At 57.6% G+C, this 14,228-nt stretch overlaps 2 non-coding genes across 2 annotated transcripts; one reads left to right on the forward strand and one right to left on the reverse strand.

Annotated features, from left to right (window-relative positions):
* The first annotated feature begins 3,633 nt into the window (after window positions 1–3,633).
* TRNAR-UCG lies at window positions 3,634–3,706 on the forward strand. Its single transcript has one exon. It is a non-coding gene; the product is annotated as a tRNA-Arg (tRNA).
* A 4,228-nt stretch (window positions 3,707–7,934) lies between these two features.
* TRNAK-UUU lies at window positions 7,935–8,007 on the reverse strand. The gene has a single exon. It is a non-coding gene; the product is annotated as a tRNA-Lys (tRNA).
* Between the last annotated feature and the right edge of the window lie 6,221 nt (window positions 8,008–14,228).

Below are 14,228 nucleotides of genomic sequence, written 5' to 3' on the forward strand. Positions count from 1 at the left end.
CCCCGCTGCCCCGCCCCGCCCCTGCCCTTGGGGAGCCTGGCTCCAAACACCCGCTGCAGGGACAGCGACACCCCGGACAGACCCGCCCCGGCCGGAATGAGTCCTTCCCCAGCCCCGCTGTGCCCGCCCCAAAGCCCCGCCCCTGCACCCCCGCTGTGCCCGCCCCCAAAGCCCCGCCCCTCGCTGTGCCCGCCCCCAAAGCCCCGCCCCTGCCCCGCTGTGCCCGCCCCAAAGCCCCGCCCCTGCACCCCGCTGTGCCCGCCCCAAAGCCCCGCCCCTGCCCCGCTGTGCCCGCCCCAAAGCCCTGCCCCTGCACCCCCACTGTGCCCGCCCCAAAGCCCTGCCCCTGGACCCCGTTGTGCCCGCCCCCAAAGCCCCGCCCCTCGCTGTGCCCGCCCCAAAGCCCCGCCCCTGCACCCCCGCTGTGTCCGCCCCAAAGCCCCGCCCCTGCACCCCCGCTGTGCCCGCCCCAAAGCCCCGCCCCGCTGTGCCCGCTCCCAAAGCCCTGCCCCTGGACCCCCGCTGTGCCCGCCCCAAAGCCCCGCCCCCGCTGTGCCCGCCCCAAAGCCCCGCCCCTGCACCCCTGCTGCCCCGCCCCTGCCCCGGGAGCCCGGCTCTAAACACCCGCTGCAGGGACAGCGACACCCCGGACAGACCCGCCCCGGCCTGAATGAGTCCTTCCCCAGCCCCCGCTGTGCCCGCCCCAAAGCCCCGCCCCTGCCCCGCTGTGCCCGCCCCAAAGCCCCGCTGTGCCCGCCCCAAAGCCCCGCCCCTCGCTGTGCCCGCCCCAAAGCACCGCCCCTGCCCCGCTGTGCCCGCCCCAAAGCCCCGCCCCTGTCCGCTGTGCCCGCCCCAAAGCCCCGCCCCTCGCTGTGCCCGCCCCAAAGCCCCGCCCCTGCCCCGCTGTGCCCGCCCCCAAAGCCCCGCCCCTGCCCCGCTGTGCCCGCCCCCAAAGCCCCGCCCCCCGCTGTGCCCGCCCCAAAGCCACGCCCCCTCGCTGTACCCGCCCCCCAAGCCCCGCCCCCCGCTGTGCCCGCCTCCAAAGCCCCGCCCCTCGCTGTGCCCGCCCCAAAGCCCTGCCCCTGCCCCGCTGTGCCCGCCCCCAAAGCCCCGCCCTGTCCCACTGTGCCCGCCCCAAAGCCCCGCCCCTGTCCCGCTGTGCCCGCCCCAAAGCCACGCCCCTCGCTGTACCCGCCCCCAAAGCCCTGCCCCCACTGTGCCCGCCCCCAAAGCCCCGCCCCCGCTGTGCCCGCCCCAAAGCCACGCCCCTCGCTGTACTCGCCCCAAAGCCCCGCCCCTCGCTGTGCCCGCCCCCAAAGCCCCGCCCCTGCCCCGCTGTGCCCGCCCCCAAAGCCCCGCCCCGCTGTGCCCGCCCCAAAGCCCCGCCCCCGCTGTGCCCGCCCCCAAAGCCCCGCCCCCACTGTGCCCGCCCCAAAGCCCTGCCCCGCTGTGCCCGCCCCAAAGCCCCGCCCCTGCACCCCCGCTGCCCCGCCCCTGCCCCGGGGAAGCCCGGCTCTAAACACCCGCTGCAGGGACAGCGACACCCCGGACAGACCCGCCCCGGCCTGCTCCTTCCCCAGCCCCGCTGTGCCCGCCCCCAAAGCCCCGCCCCGCCGTTGTGCCTGCCCCTAAAGCCCTGCTCCGCCCCTTCCCCAAAGCCTTACCCCGCCCCCATACACCCAAAGCCCTGGCCCCGCCCCCCTCGGTCACTGCCCACCCCCGTGTGGGGGCACCAGCACTGTGCCGGGTCGTGATGGGAAATTGTCCACGCTGGCCCAGGAGAGACGTGTGTGTCCCTGCTGCCTCCTGCTGGTGGGGCTGAGTTCACTCTGTGTGTGTGGTGGCTTTGCAGGATTTTGTATCCTGCAGCAAGTGACACACACACACACACACAAAGGGACTCACACAATCCCAAGAACACTCACACACAACACACCCACAGGGACATGCTAGCCCAACCCCAAAGAGAGAAACAATCACACCCCCAGCCACACTCACAATCACTCCCCCCACACCACAATATTCACAATCGTGCTCAGAGACACAACTGCACGCAGTTCACTCCCACTGCTCCAAATACAAGGACCTCCTGCCCCACACAGCATGTGCCGAGGCCTGTGGAACTCACTGCCACTGGACAGCTACCCATGAGAATGATCCCCTCGTGTTGGATCATCTGCTTGGCCCCCCACTCCCTCTCGGGGTGCACTGTGCGGCGTGGCTGGGGATTGTGCAATGGCCCAGCACCAGGCAACGCACAACGAACACCACAGGCCCTGCCCTTCCTCACCTGAGCTGCTCTCCAGGTGCATTGGAGCCCAGCACCCCGCACCTTGGCACTCCTGCCCCATAGGGGGTGAGCTGCAGCCCCTGCCACACTCCACAGAGGGGAGAAAGGTCAGGCCAGCCAGCCATTGTAAGATGGGGAAATCACCATTGGGGTCGACGGTATGGGGGCTGTGACAAACGGAGAAACGGTTGTCGTGCCGGCAGAAGGCAGCAGAGCACACACACACACACACACAATTGCAAACATACATGAACACATGCATGAATCCAGCCACACACACACAAACACCCGCACAAATCCAGCCAACACCAACACAAGCCTGGGAGCCAGGGGAGCAGAGCAGGCTGGGGCTGGGTCACTCCACTTCCCGCAGGAATTAGCCAGCCCCCCATGTCCCACGATGGCCTGGGGCCAGCCCCCTTCTGCTTCCCCCCATGGAGGCCTGGGGCCCCAGCCTGCTCTGCTCCCCTGGCTCCCAAACTTGGGAGGGGGAACTGCCCCACAGCACTCGCCGGCGGCGTGGCTGGGAGCCAGGGGAGTGGACCAGGCTGGGGCTGGGTCACTCCACTTACCATGCAGTGAGTGCAGGGGCGGGGGCCATGGGGAAGAGCCGGGCAGCCCCCTGCAGCAGCTCCCCACCCCAGCTCACCTCCGCTCCACTTCTCCCCCTCCCAGGCTTGCGGTGCCAATCAGCTGTTTAGTGCGGCAAGCCTGGGAGGGGAGGAGAATTAGAGTGGGGGCGGCGTGCTCAGGGGAGAAGACGGGGCAGAAGTGAGCTGGGACAGGGAGCGGTTCCCCTGCACGCCCCCTCCCCCGTTACTTGCTGCGGGCAGCCCTCCCCCCGCACCTCCCAGCCCCCTGCCCCAGCTCATCTCCACTCCACTGCCCCCCCTGAGTGTGCTTTTTGGTGCCCCCAACCACTTGGCACCCTGGGCGGCCGACTAGTTCGCCTAGTGGTTGCACCGGCCCTGGCCACTGCCTGTCAGCAGGATTCCCCTCCTCCTCCTCAGGGAGACTAAATCTCTGCACCTAGACAGCCGGTCCGTCCGCTGCACCTCAATCCCCCATGCCTGAGCCTCCCTGCCAAAGCCCTGCACCTGGCTCCAGAGAATTAAGTCTCACATCTCACTGGGAACTTGACTTTTTGTGCCCAGAGAGTCTTGGTCCCCCTCAGTAGCTGACCTGAGAAACACAGTGTCTGCAAAAGCAGCAAAGAGTCGTGTGGCACCTTATAGACTAACAGACGTATTGGAGCATGAGCTTTCGTGGGTGAATCCCCACTTCATTGGATGCATCAGTGTCTGCCTTTTCCAAAGAAGTGCCTGGAGGGCTTTTTTCTGTGTGACCACGTGGCCTAATGGATAAGGCGCCTGATTTCGGATCAGGCGATTGAGGGTTCGAGTCCCTTCGTGGTTGTGCTTGTGCAGTTTTACCTTTGGGCTGAAAGTCCTGCTCCCTTCAGGCCTGGAACCTCTTCTTGGCCGCTCAGGCCAATGCTCTGGCTTCAGCTAGAGCCCCGGGAAGGAGTTGGGGGTTGGGTGTCACAAAGGCTGGGGCATGAGCCCCGGGTGCTTCCAGTCTCACCTTTGCCCTTCCTGACTTGCCAAAGAAAATGGCGGCTGCCCGGCTAGCGTGTGGAGCAGTTTCCTCTTCCAAGTGTGTGCCTGTCCCTGTGCTGGACGGGGGTTGCTACATAGCACCTTGGGAGCCTGGGTGTTTCTCTGCTTCTCTCCAGCTGGGGAAAAGCCTCTTGGGGTAAAATCTCCTGCCCCACTGCCAAAGTGAGCACCTGGAGTGGGAACGGTAAGAGGCGCCACCAAGGGGGCTGGCCCTGCTTTCCTACCGTCTTCGATAATGGCCACAGAGCATCAGCAGCTGCCCTGCATGCTGGTCTGTGGGTGGCCTTCAGTGGGGGTTTGGCAGGGCCGGCTCCAGACCCCAGCACACCAAGCACGTGCTTGGGGCGGCATGCCACGGGGGGCACTCTGCCTGTCGCTGGGAGGGTGGCAGGTGGCACCGGTGGACCTTCCACAGGCGTCCCTGCGGATGCTCCTCCGGAGGCATGGGACCAACGGAACCTCCGCAGGCACGTCTGCAGCAGGTCCACCGGAGCCGCGGGACCGGCGACCGCCAGAGCGCACCCTGCGGCGTGCTGCCGTGCTTGGGGCGGCGAAATTGCTAGAGCCGCCCCTGGTATTTGGCACGGCAGGAGCAGCCTGGCTGGGTGTTTTTGTGCCTGTCTGAAGGCCACACATAGGCATGGGCCTGCCCTCCTCTTGCCCTGCCCTCGGCTGCTCTGTGGCTTTTAAGCCTTCCTTGAGCCGTCAGCACCAGCTGCCTCTGCTCTAGGTGCCCAGAGGAGGAGAGGTGCTGGGCTCTGTGACGAAGTGGAGGATTTTCTTGGGGTTTTCTGTGTTTTCCAGTAGTTCACATGCACAGGGAGTGGGACTCAGTGTCCCCAGGTGTTACTGGTTTAACGAGGTGAAGGGAGAGGGAGTTTGTTGTTACAGAGGATCGGAGAGGGACTTGGGACCCCGGCTGATGGCCTGGAGGATGGAGACCCCAGCGACTGGTGACCTGGTCATCCGGAGACCCAGCTCAGGAGTCACAGCCGGTTCTGGCCAGTGGGAATAAAATGGGCTGCAGAGAGAGGACCCCGGAGAGGAGAGGAGGCCCAGGCAACCCTGTTTACCTGGAGAAAAGACAATGCACATAGGTGGAGCTTGGGGCCGGGCAGGGGCGGCTCTACCTATTTGGCCACCCCAAGCAGTCATGCGCGGGAGGTGCCCCGGAGACCCGGGAGCAGCGGACCTCCCGCAGGCATGACTGCGGAGGGTCCGCTGGTCGCGCGGCTCGGCTGGACCTCCCGCAGCTGCAGACGGTTCGCAGGTCCGGCGGCTCCGCTTGAGTTTCCGCAGGCATGCCTGCGGGAGGGCCAGCCGAGCCACGGGACCAGCGAATGTCGTAGCTGCGGAGGTCCACTGGAGCCGCAGGACGAGCGCCCTCCGCAGTCATGCCTGCAGCAGGTCCGGTCGTCCCCGGGGCTCCGTGGACCTCCCGCAGGCATGACTGCGGCAGATCCGCCGGCCCAGCCTGCCGCCCCCCCGGGATAGGGCCGCCCCACGCGCGTGCTTGGCGTGCTGGGGTCTGGAGCCGGCCCTGGGGCTGGGGATATCAGAGGCCCAGCTGGGAAGCAGCGGGGCTCGGGGCTGGCGAGGGGAAGCCGGCAGAGCCCACCTGGCTGCAAGGGGACTGGGATGTGCTGTTATTGTGAGAGGCCAGGCCTGAGGCCCTGAGAGTTTCCTGTGCTGTGTTCAACTCTCAATAAACCCTCCTGTTTTATGCTGGCTGAGAGTCACTCCGGTCTAGAGAACAGGGGGCCTCAACCCCTTCGGGGGTGAGGAGGCCCAGGGGGTCCAGAGCGCGTGGACTCCCTGAGGGGGCCCACGGCGAGAGACAGACGTGCTAAGGCTCAGAGAGGTGCGGCTCCAGGAGGTGGAGGGGCCTGACCCCGAGAGAGAGTGGACCCCCGTGAAGGGCTGTCGCACTGAAAGGGGCACCCCCCACGGACCGCACGGGGCCAAGAGTGGGCACGATCTGTGAGTCCGTGACAGGCAGTGACATCACAAAGGCCTTTTGCAGGACCTCAGACTATTGGTCAAAGGTGGTGGGGAGGTGGTGACCTCACAGAGAGATGCTGACATCAGCCAGGCAGGACGGGGCGAGGGGCCAGGGAAACCTCAGAGACCCCTGTGGCTTTGCTTCAGCAAGTCTCCTTCTCCAGGTCTCTCTTTGAGGACTGAGAGAGTATTCGGGTTCACGGACGTGAGCGCCAGGAGGAACCTCTTTCGAGTTTTCTCCTTCCCTTTAATGATTTTACTAGAGACCCGCCGTCCCTGTTTAGAAGGTAAGAGCCTCCTCGAGGGAAGGGGTGTCCTGGGGGTGTCACAGTTCGGATGCCGGTGCCCCCCCCCATGTAAGGAAGTTCCCACCACCTGCTCTGTGTTCGCAGGGCGGGAGAGAGCAGCATCCACGGCAGTGATTTGCTCCTGGCTGCCGGAGCAGAGCAGCAGGCTCAGCTGTCAGAACTTCCTGGAGCGATGAAAGGGGAGGGCCCCATGGCTCTGTAGCAGGAATGCAGGGCAGGCGAGTTCACAGAGGGCATTGTGGGATACTGGCACAGGCCAGTTATGGTGATATAATGAACAGCAGCATCTACACTGACACTCTGTCACTTCAAGTTTGCTGGAAAAAGCTCTAGACCTCTCATCGAAGTGGTTTTATTTTGTCAGCAAAACAGGGCAGTTTTGTCACCAGACGTGGCATTGCAGTGTGTGCACCAGCCACAAGCTGCCGACCGAGGGAGCGTTGTGTGTTTTTCACACACCTGAGCAATATAATTGGGCTCAAATAACTGTGTAGTGCAGACCTGGCCAGAGAGTCTCTCTCTCTCTCTCTCTCTCTCTCTCTCTCTCTCTCTCTCTCACACACACACACACACACACACACACACACACACACACACACACACACACACACACACACACACACACACACACACACACACACACACACACACACACACACACACCCCTGCGGCTCTGCTTCGTGGGGCCCAGGGGGGGATGGCAGGGAGTCAGGTGTGAGCAGACACTTTACTTTAGTCACAGGCAGGCACCATGGCTTAGCTGGTTAAAGTACCTGTTTTGTAAACAGGAGATGCTGGGTTCAACTCCTAGTGGTGCCTTGTTGAGATGCTTTTAGAGCACCTGGTATTGGCTACTGTCAGAAGACAAAATACAGAGCTAGGTGGACCTTTGGTCTAGCCCAGTGTGGTTTTTCTTATGGTTTAAATTACACTCACTGGCACTGATAATAGAGTTACTCAAAGTTTGGGAGTTAAGAGCTGATAGGTCAGTGGTCCAAGCCCCTCGTGGATGATCCCCTCCCTCTGGGACAGGGGCAGGTCTGGGCTCTTGCACCAAATGCTCATTGTGGCTGCCAGAATCTGTGGGCAGCTCATTTAGTTTGCACCGAGGGTTGAGTCCTTGATTCACACAACAAGGATAACAACCCTTTGTTTCTCCTGCCCCTGTAACATGGAGACTGGGAATCCAACACCAGCCACAAGTGATCATTTCGGCAAGCAACCCAACCTATTTCCAACATACTGTGAAATCCACATGCAGACTCGTACACGAAACCTTGCAAGAAAATCTTCCTGAGGGGGTCTGAAGCACCTGCTGCTGGAGGGAAGGAGGGAGCTGTGGGTTGGGATTGAGGAGCAGCGTGAGGAGGGGGGCCTGTGGGTTGGGATTGAGGGGCACTGGGAATAGAGGGGACATGGGTTCGGGCTGAAGAGCGTCCTCATTTGGGGATCCAGCAGGACAGGGGAAGGCAGCAGGTGATTCTAATTCCTTAGGGATATTCTGTGTGTTTGCGTGTGCAGGGAAGGAACATGCTCTATGCCCAGAGGCCTTTATTCCTCCAGGCTGCAAGGTCAGAGGGGCTGTCAGGAAGTTGCCCCTTCAATCCCCCCCACACAAAGGCCCTTCTTAGGATTTGCAAAATCCTGAAGAGAAAGAGTAACACCCGAAGAAGATTCCAGAAAATCAGATTTTTACAAAAATAGTGAGAAGTTTATTACCTGACCAGGGACTTGAACCCTGGACCCTCAGATTAAAAGTCTGATGCTCTGCCAACTGAGCTAGCCAGGCTCACATAAAAAAACTTCAAGTTGGTGCAGAAGTGAAGCTAGTCAAGAAAAAATGAGTGGGAAACAATAGGGGAAACCTGCTGCTCTCTCTCTCTTCCCAGCCCTGGCCTGGCTGGGTATTAGTGCTGGTTAAAAAGACGGGAAAGTGTCGGTATCTACCAGCCATTCATAGCTGTACAAGACTCAGGCACAATACAGAGGTGCCCATCTGCAAGTGCCGAATGGTTGGATTGGCTAATGCAGCCTGTAGACGTCCAGGGCACTCTGGGATATAGAGCCAAGTGTCCATCACCATCATCATTTCAAAGGGATAATGATAATGGTAGCAAGGTTCACAACTGACTCAGCAGTTGCATACAAAGGTGCACGTTTGGCAGTTATGTTGGCTCAGGTTGGCCACCCCGGTCTAGATGTAGAAGTTACAACATTTAAACTGGAAAGAGGGGCCAATTTCCCCATCATTTCCTACCTTTACATCCAAACACGATGAAGGTAGCAGATAGAGCCAGAGCAGGTTGTCTATGGGACCAAGTATATGCAGAGTCTCCTCGACAGAGGTTTGTTCAACCTGTTCTTAAAAACCTCTGAGGAGAGAGACACCACCGACGCCTTTGGGAGCCTATTCCAGAGCTTAACTGCACTCAGAGTCTGACATTGGTGAAGTAGGAGGCTGAGGCCTGGTCTACACTAGGCGTTTAAATCGGTTTTAGGAGCGTAAAACCAATTTAACGCCACAACCGTCCACACTAGGAGGCACCTTATATCGATTTTAATGGCTCTTTAAATCGGTTTCTGTACTCCTGCCCGACGAGAGGAGTAGCGCTAATATCGGTATTAACATATCGGAATAGGGTTAGTGTGGCCGCAATCGACGGTATTGGCCTCCGGGCGGTATCCCACAGTGCACCACTGACCGCTCTGGACAGCATTCTCAACTCGGATGCACTGGCCAGGTAGACAGGAAAAGCCCCGCGAACTTTTGAAATTCATTTCCTGCTTCCCCAGCGTGGAGAGCTCATCAGCACAGTTAACAATGCAGTCTCCTGAGAATCGAAAAAGAGCCCCAGCATGGACCGCTCGGGAGGTACTGGATCTGATCGCTATATGGGGAGAGGATTCAGTGCTAACAGAACTGCGTTCCAAAAGACGAAATGAAAAAGTATTTGAAAGAATTTCTAAGGCTATGACGGATAAAGGCCACAGCAGGGACTCAGTGCAGTGCAGAGTGAAAGTTAAGGAGCTCAGACAAGCCTACCAGAAAACCAAAGAAGCAAACGGAAGGTCCGGGGCAGGTCGAAAAACATGCCGCTTCTATGCTGAGCTGCATGCAATTTTAGGGGGCTGCGCCACAAGTACCCCACCCCTGACCGTGGATTCCGAGGTGGGGGTTGTAATCTCTGCCATGTCTGAGGATTATGCAGACGGGGAAGATGAAGAGGAAGAAGAAGAGGAAGACCTAGCAGAGAGCACACAGCACTCCGTGACCCCCAGCAGCCAGGAGCTTTTTATCACCCTGACGGAATTACCCTGCTCCCAGCCCTCACAAGCAACTATTCCAGAGAATGACGCCATGGAAGGGAGCTCTGGTGAGTGTACCTTTGCAAATAGCAAACAGTGTTTTTTAAGCAAGCCTTTTTTAATGATTGATTTGCCCTGAGGACTTGGGATGCATTCGCAGACAGTATAGTTACTTAGAAAAGTTTGTTAACATGTCCGGGGATTGAGAGGAAATCCTCCAGGGACATCTCGATGAAGCGCTCCTGTAGGTACTCCAGAAGCCTTTGCAGAAGGTTTCTGGGCAAGGCATCCTTGTTCCGCCCACCATGGTAGGACACTTTACCATGCCATGCATGTAGCAAGTAATCAGGGATCATTGCGTGGCAAAGCATCGCAGTGTATGGTCCCGGGGACTGCTGGCATTCAAGAAGCATCCGCTCTTTATCTTGTTCTGTTATCCTCAGCAAAGTGATATCGTTCAGGATAACCTGGTTAAAAATCAGGAATTTAAGTAAGGGGGGTGGCCATTTCTCTACTGGGTTCGTGGAATGCAGCAGCTTAAAAAAAACACTTTCCTGCACGTAGCGAAGCGGGGGGAGGGGAGGAGTGAAATGCCAATGATCTTTTCTGTTTGGTCACCAGCGAGGCGATCTTCCCCAAGCTACCGGACAAGCAGTGGGTGGGGGGGAGGGGGAAGGTTGTTGATTAGCAGGAGCTAGCGTGGTATTAGCCATGCGTTGGGGAAGGGGTAAATCACTGAGACAGTGGCTTACCATGGCCGCATGCAAGCTGAATTCTGATGCCTGGACCTGATGTGTCTGTGAGATCTGTAACCCCAGAGCTGCAAGCAGTCACTATTAAGATGAAAAATGCGACCTTGTAGGGAAATCACATGTGCTAGGTGAATAGTGATGTTCACTGTGAAACAGTATAACCATTGTTCTGTAAAATGTATCTTTCTAAATATTTATCTCCCTCATGCAGCTGCAAATTTTTCAAGCGTCCCTCCTCCATCCCAAAGGCTAGCACAGATAAGGCGGAGGAAAAAGAAGACGCGAGATGAGATGTTCTCGGATATTATGGAAGTTACACGCAATGAAAGAGCTCATCTGAATGAGTGGAAGGACGTGGTTTCAAATTACAGGAAAGAGGCCAGTGAACGTGAGGACAGGAGGGACAACCGAGATGAGAGGTGGCGGCAGGAAGACCGGCAGGAAAATCAGCGGTTGCGGCAGGAAGATCCGCGGTGGCGGGATGCAACTCTGGGGCTGCTGCGTGATCAAACTGACATGCTCCGGCGTCTTGTGGAGCTTCAGGAACGGCAGCAGGATCACAGAGTGCCGCTGCAGCCCCTGTATAACCACCCTCCCCCCTCACCATGTTCCTTAGCCTCCTCACCCAGACGTGTAAGAACGCGTGGGAGGCCTGCACCCGCCCACTCCACCCCGTGGACAGCCCAACCAGAAGGATGTCGTTACTCTGAATTTTTTTAATGGCCTTCTCCATCCCTCCTTTCCTCCTCCCAAAGCACACCCTTACTTCTCTCCTCTTTTATAATGAATTAATAAAGAATTCATGCTTTTAAATGAGAGTGACTTTATTTGCATAAGTAAGCTGTACTCGAAGGGGAGGGGAGTGGCTTACAGGGACTGAGTCAATCAAGGGGGTTGGGTGTTCATCAACAAACACAGCAGTCACACTGTACCCTGGCCATTGATGAAGCTCATTTTCAAAGCTTCTCTGATGCGCACCGCTTCCTGGTGTGCTCTTCTAATCTCCCTGGTGTCTGGCTGCGCGTAATCAGCGGCCAGGTGATTTGCCTCAGCCTCCCACCCCGCCATAAAGGTCTCCCCCCTTACACTCACAGAGATTGTGGAGAATACAGCAAGCAGCAATAACATAGGGGACATTGGTTTGGCTGAGGTCTGAGCGAGTCAGTAATGTGCGCCAGCGAGCCTTTAAACGGCCAAATGCACATTCCACCACCATTCTGCACTTGCTCAGCCTGTAATTGAACAGATCCTGACCACTGTCCAGGCTGCCTGTGTATGGCTTCATGAGCCATGGCATCAAGGGGTAGGCTGGGTCCCCCAGGATAACGACAGGCATTTCAACATCCCCAACTGTTATTTTCTGGTCTGGGAAGTAATTCCCTTGCTGCAGCCGTTTAAACAGAGTAGTGCTTCTGAATACGCGAGCGTCATGAACCCTCCCTGGCCATCCCACGTGGATGTTTGTGAAACGTCCTGTGATCCACCAGTGCTTGCAGCACCATTGAAAAGTACCCTTCCGGTTTACGTACTGGGTACCCTGGTGCTGGTGCCAAGATAGGGATATGGGTTCTATCTATCGCCCCACAGTTAGGGAATCCCATTGCAGCAAAGCCATCCACTATGGCCTGCACGTTTCCCAGAGTCACAACCTTTCGTAGCAGCAGCTTAGTGATTGCTTTGGCTACTTGCATCACAGCAGCCCCCACAGTAGATTTTCCAACTCCAAATTGATTCCCGACTGACCGGTAGCTGTCTGGCGTTGCAAGCTTCCACAGGGCTATCGCCACTCGCTTCTCTACTGTGAGGGCTGCTCTCATCTTGGTATTATGGCGTTTCAGGGCAGGGGCAAGCAAGTCACAAAGTTCCATGAAAGTGCCCTTACGCATGCGAAAGTTTCGCAGCCACTGGGAATCGTCCCACACCTGCAACACAATGCGGTCCCACCAGTCAGTGCTTGTTTCCCGGGCCCAAAATCGGCGTTCAATGGATAGAATCTGCCCCATTACCATCAGGATCTCCAAAGCGCCGGGGCCCGCGGTTTGAGAGAATTCTGTGTCTACTTCCTCATCACTGTCATCGCCGCGCTGCCGTATCCGCCTCTTACTCGCCTCGGTTCGAAGGTCCTGGTTCAGCATATACTGCACGAGAGTGCGCGAGGTGTTTAAAACATTCACGATTGCAGTATGGAGTTGAGCAGGGTCCATGCTTGCTGTGCTATGGCGTCTGCACGGTTCACCAAGCAAAAAAGGCGCGAAACGGTTGTCTGCCGCTTTCAGGGAGGGAGGGAGGGAGGGAGGGGTGAGGCTGTACCCAGAACCACCCGCGAAAATGATTTTTGCCCCATCAGGCACTGGGATCTCAACCCGGAAATGCCAAGGGGCGGGGGAGGCTGCGGGAACTATGGGATAGCTACGGGATAGCTACCCACAGTGCAACGCTCCAGAAATCGACGCTAGCCTCGGACCATGGACGCACAACACCGATTTAATGTGTTTAGTATGGCCGCGCGCACTCGATTTTATAAAATCTGTTTTACAAAACCGGTTTATGCAAATTCGGAATAGTCCCGTAGTGTAGACGTACCCTCAGAGTTAGAAAGCTGTTCCCAGCATCTAACGTAAATCTCCCTGGCTGCAGATTAAGCCCATTACTTCTTGTCCTACCGTCAGTGGACATGGAGACCAATTGATCATCATCCTATTTATAAAGACCAAACTTTTCTCTCTGCAGTCATCTGTTAAATGGTTATTATCCCCTCTTCTTGCCTGGGGTAGAATGGAAGAGGAGGAAATTCTATTTGTTCTCTCTTCATGTTTTACTGAAGCTCAGAGAGGAAGGAACCTGATCTGCCTTAGATTGTAGAGCGGACAGAGAATTTATTTCATTTTGGGCTGTGACTATAAGCATAAGAGTGACACCTAAGAGCTGTTGCTGCTGCCCAATATGGGGCTTAAACTCATGCTGGCAGGATTAAGAGTCTCATGCTCTATCAACTGGGCTGGCCGGATTTGAAGTCAGTCAAGTGCCCAGTCGCAGTGTAGAAGGAGCCCTGAGGGCATTTATTTGCGGAGCTGAGGTTCCCTGTCTGACATTTGCCTTCTTTCCTGGTTCATTATGGCTCCAGCGAGCAAACCGGAGCTGTCACAAGGCTGGTTAGATGCTGCTCTCTAGCCCAGAGAGCTGGGGTTGATTTAACATGCTGTCACCATCAGCTGGTCAGAGTAACCAGCGGGGAGGGTGGCATTTAGGATTCTCCCACCAGTGGGAGGTGCTGTTGGACTCATCTAGTGGGGGAGAGTCTGAAAAAGCTTCTCAGCTCCCAGAGAGGGGGTAGACAAGCCAGTTCCCCACACACACATTTTCACAGGGAATCAGGTCCCCTGAGGAAAAACTCAAAAGAAGCCTGACCCAGGAGTGTCAGAGAAGGGAATCACTGTTTGCCTTAAGAGGTAGGTGAGGGAAACCTGCAGGTCCTTAGCTCCCTCCAGCGCCTGATAGAACCATTTGTGGGGAAGATCTGGGGAAGCCGAGGAGGACAAGGAGACGGGAAAAGGGCTTGCAGCTGTTGTGCAATCACCATGCTCCCAGCAGAAGGGTCCAGGGGTCTCAGCACTCAGAACTCACAAGATGGCAAAGCTCAGAGGCCCGTTACATGGAATCAGAATGTGATCAGCTCACACCCAGGGGGAGCAACACCCCTCCCTTGGTCTCTATGCCAGAGCTCCTATCAAATCAGTGTCCTTCCTGCAAGAGCGGGCTGCTGAGAGGGTTGTGATGGGGTAAATGAAGACAGAGGAGGATTGTTCCTCATGGGGTTTTTTTGTGTGGCTCTGTGATCCTGCTGGAGGAAGCATGATTTGAGTTTGTTTCAGTGGCTTGGGTTGGGCTCAGGTTGTGACCCTGAGTACAGGGATTCCTGCACTTTCTGCTCCCAGCCCCTCAGGGAATGGAC

The sequence above is a fragment of the Mauremys reevesii genome, linkage group 17 (genome assembly GCF_016161935.1).
Source record: "Mauremys reevesii isolate NIE-2019 linkage group 17, ASM1616193v1, whole genome shotgun sequence".
NCBI classification, from domain to species: domain Eukaryota; kingdom Metazoa; phylum Chordata; order Testudines; family Geoemydidae; genus Mauremys; species Mauremys reevesii.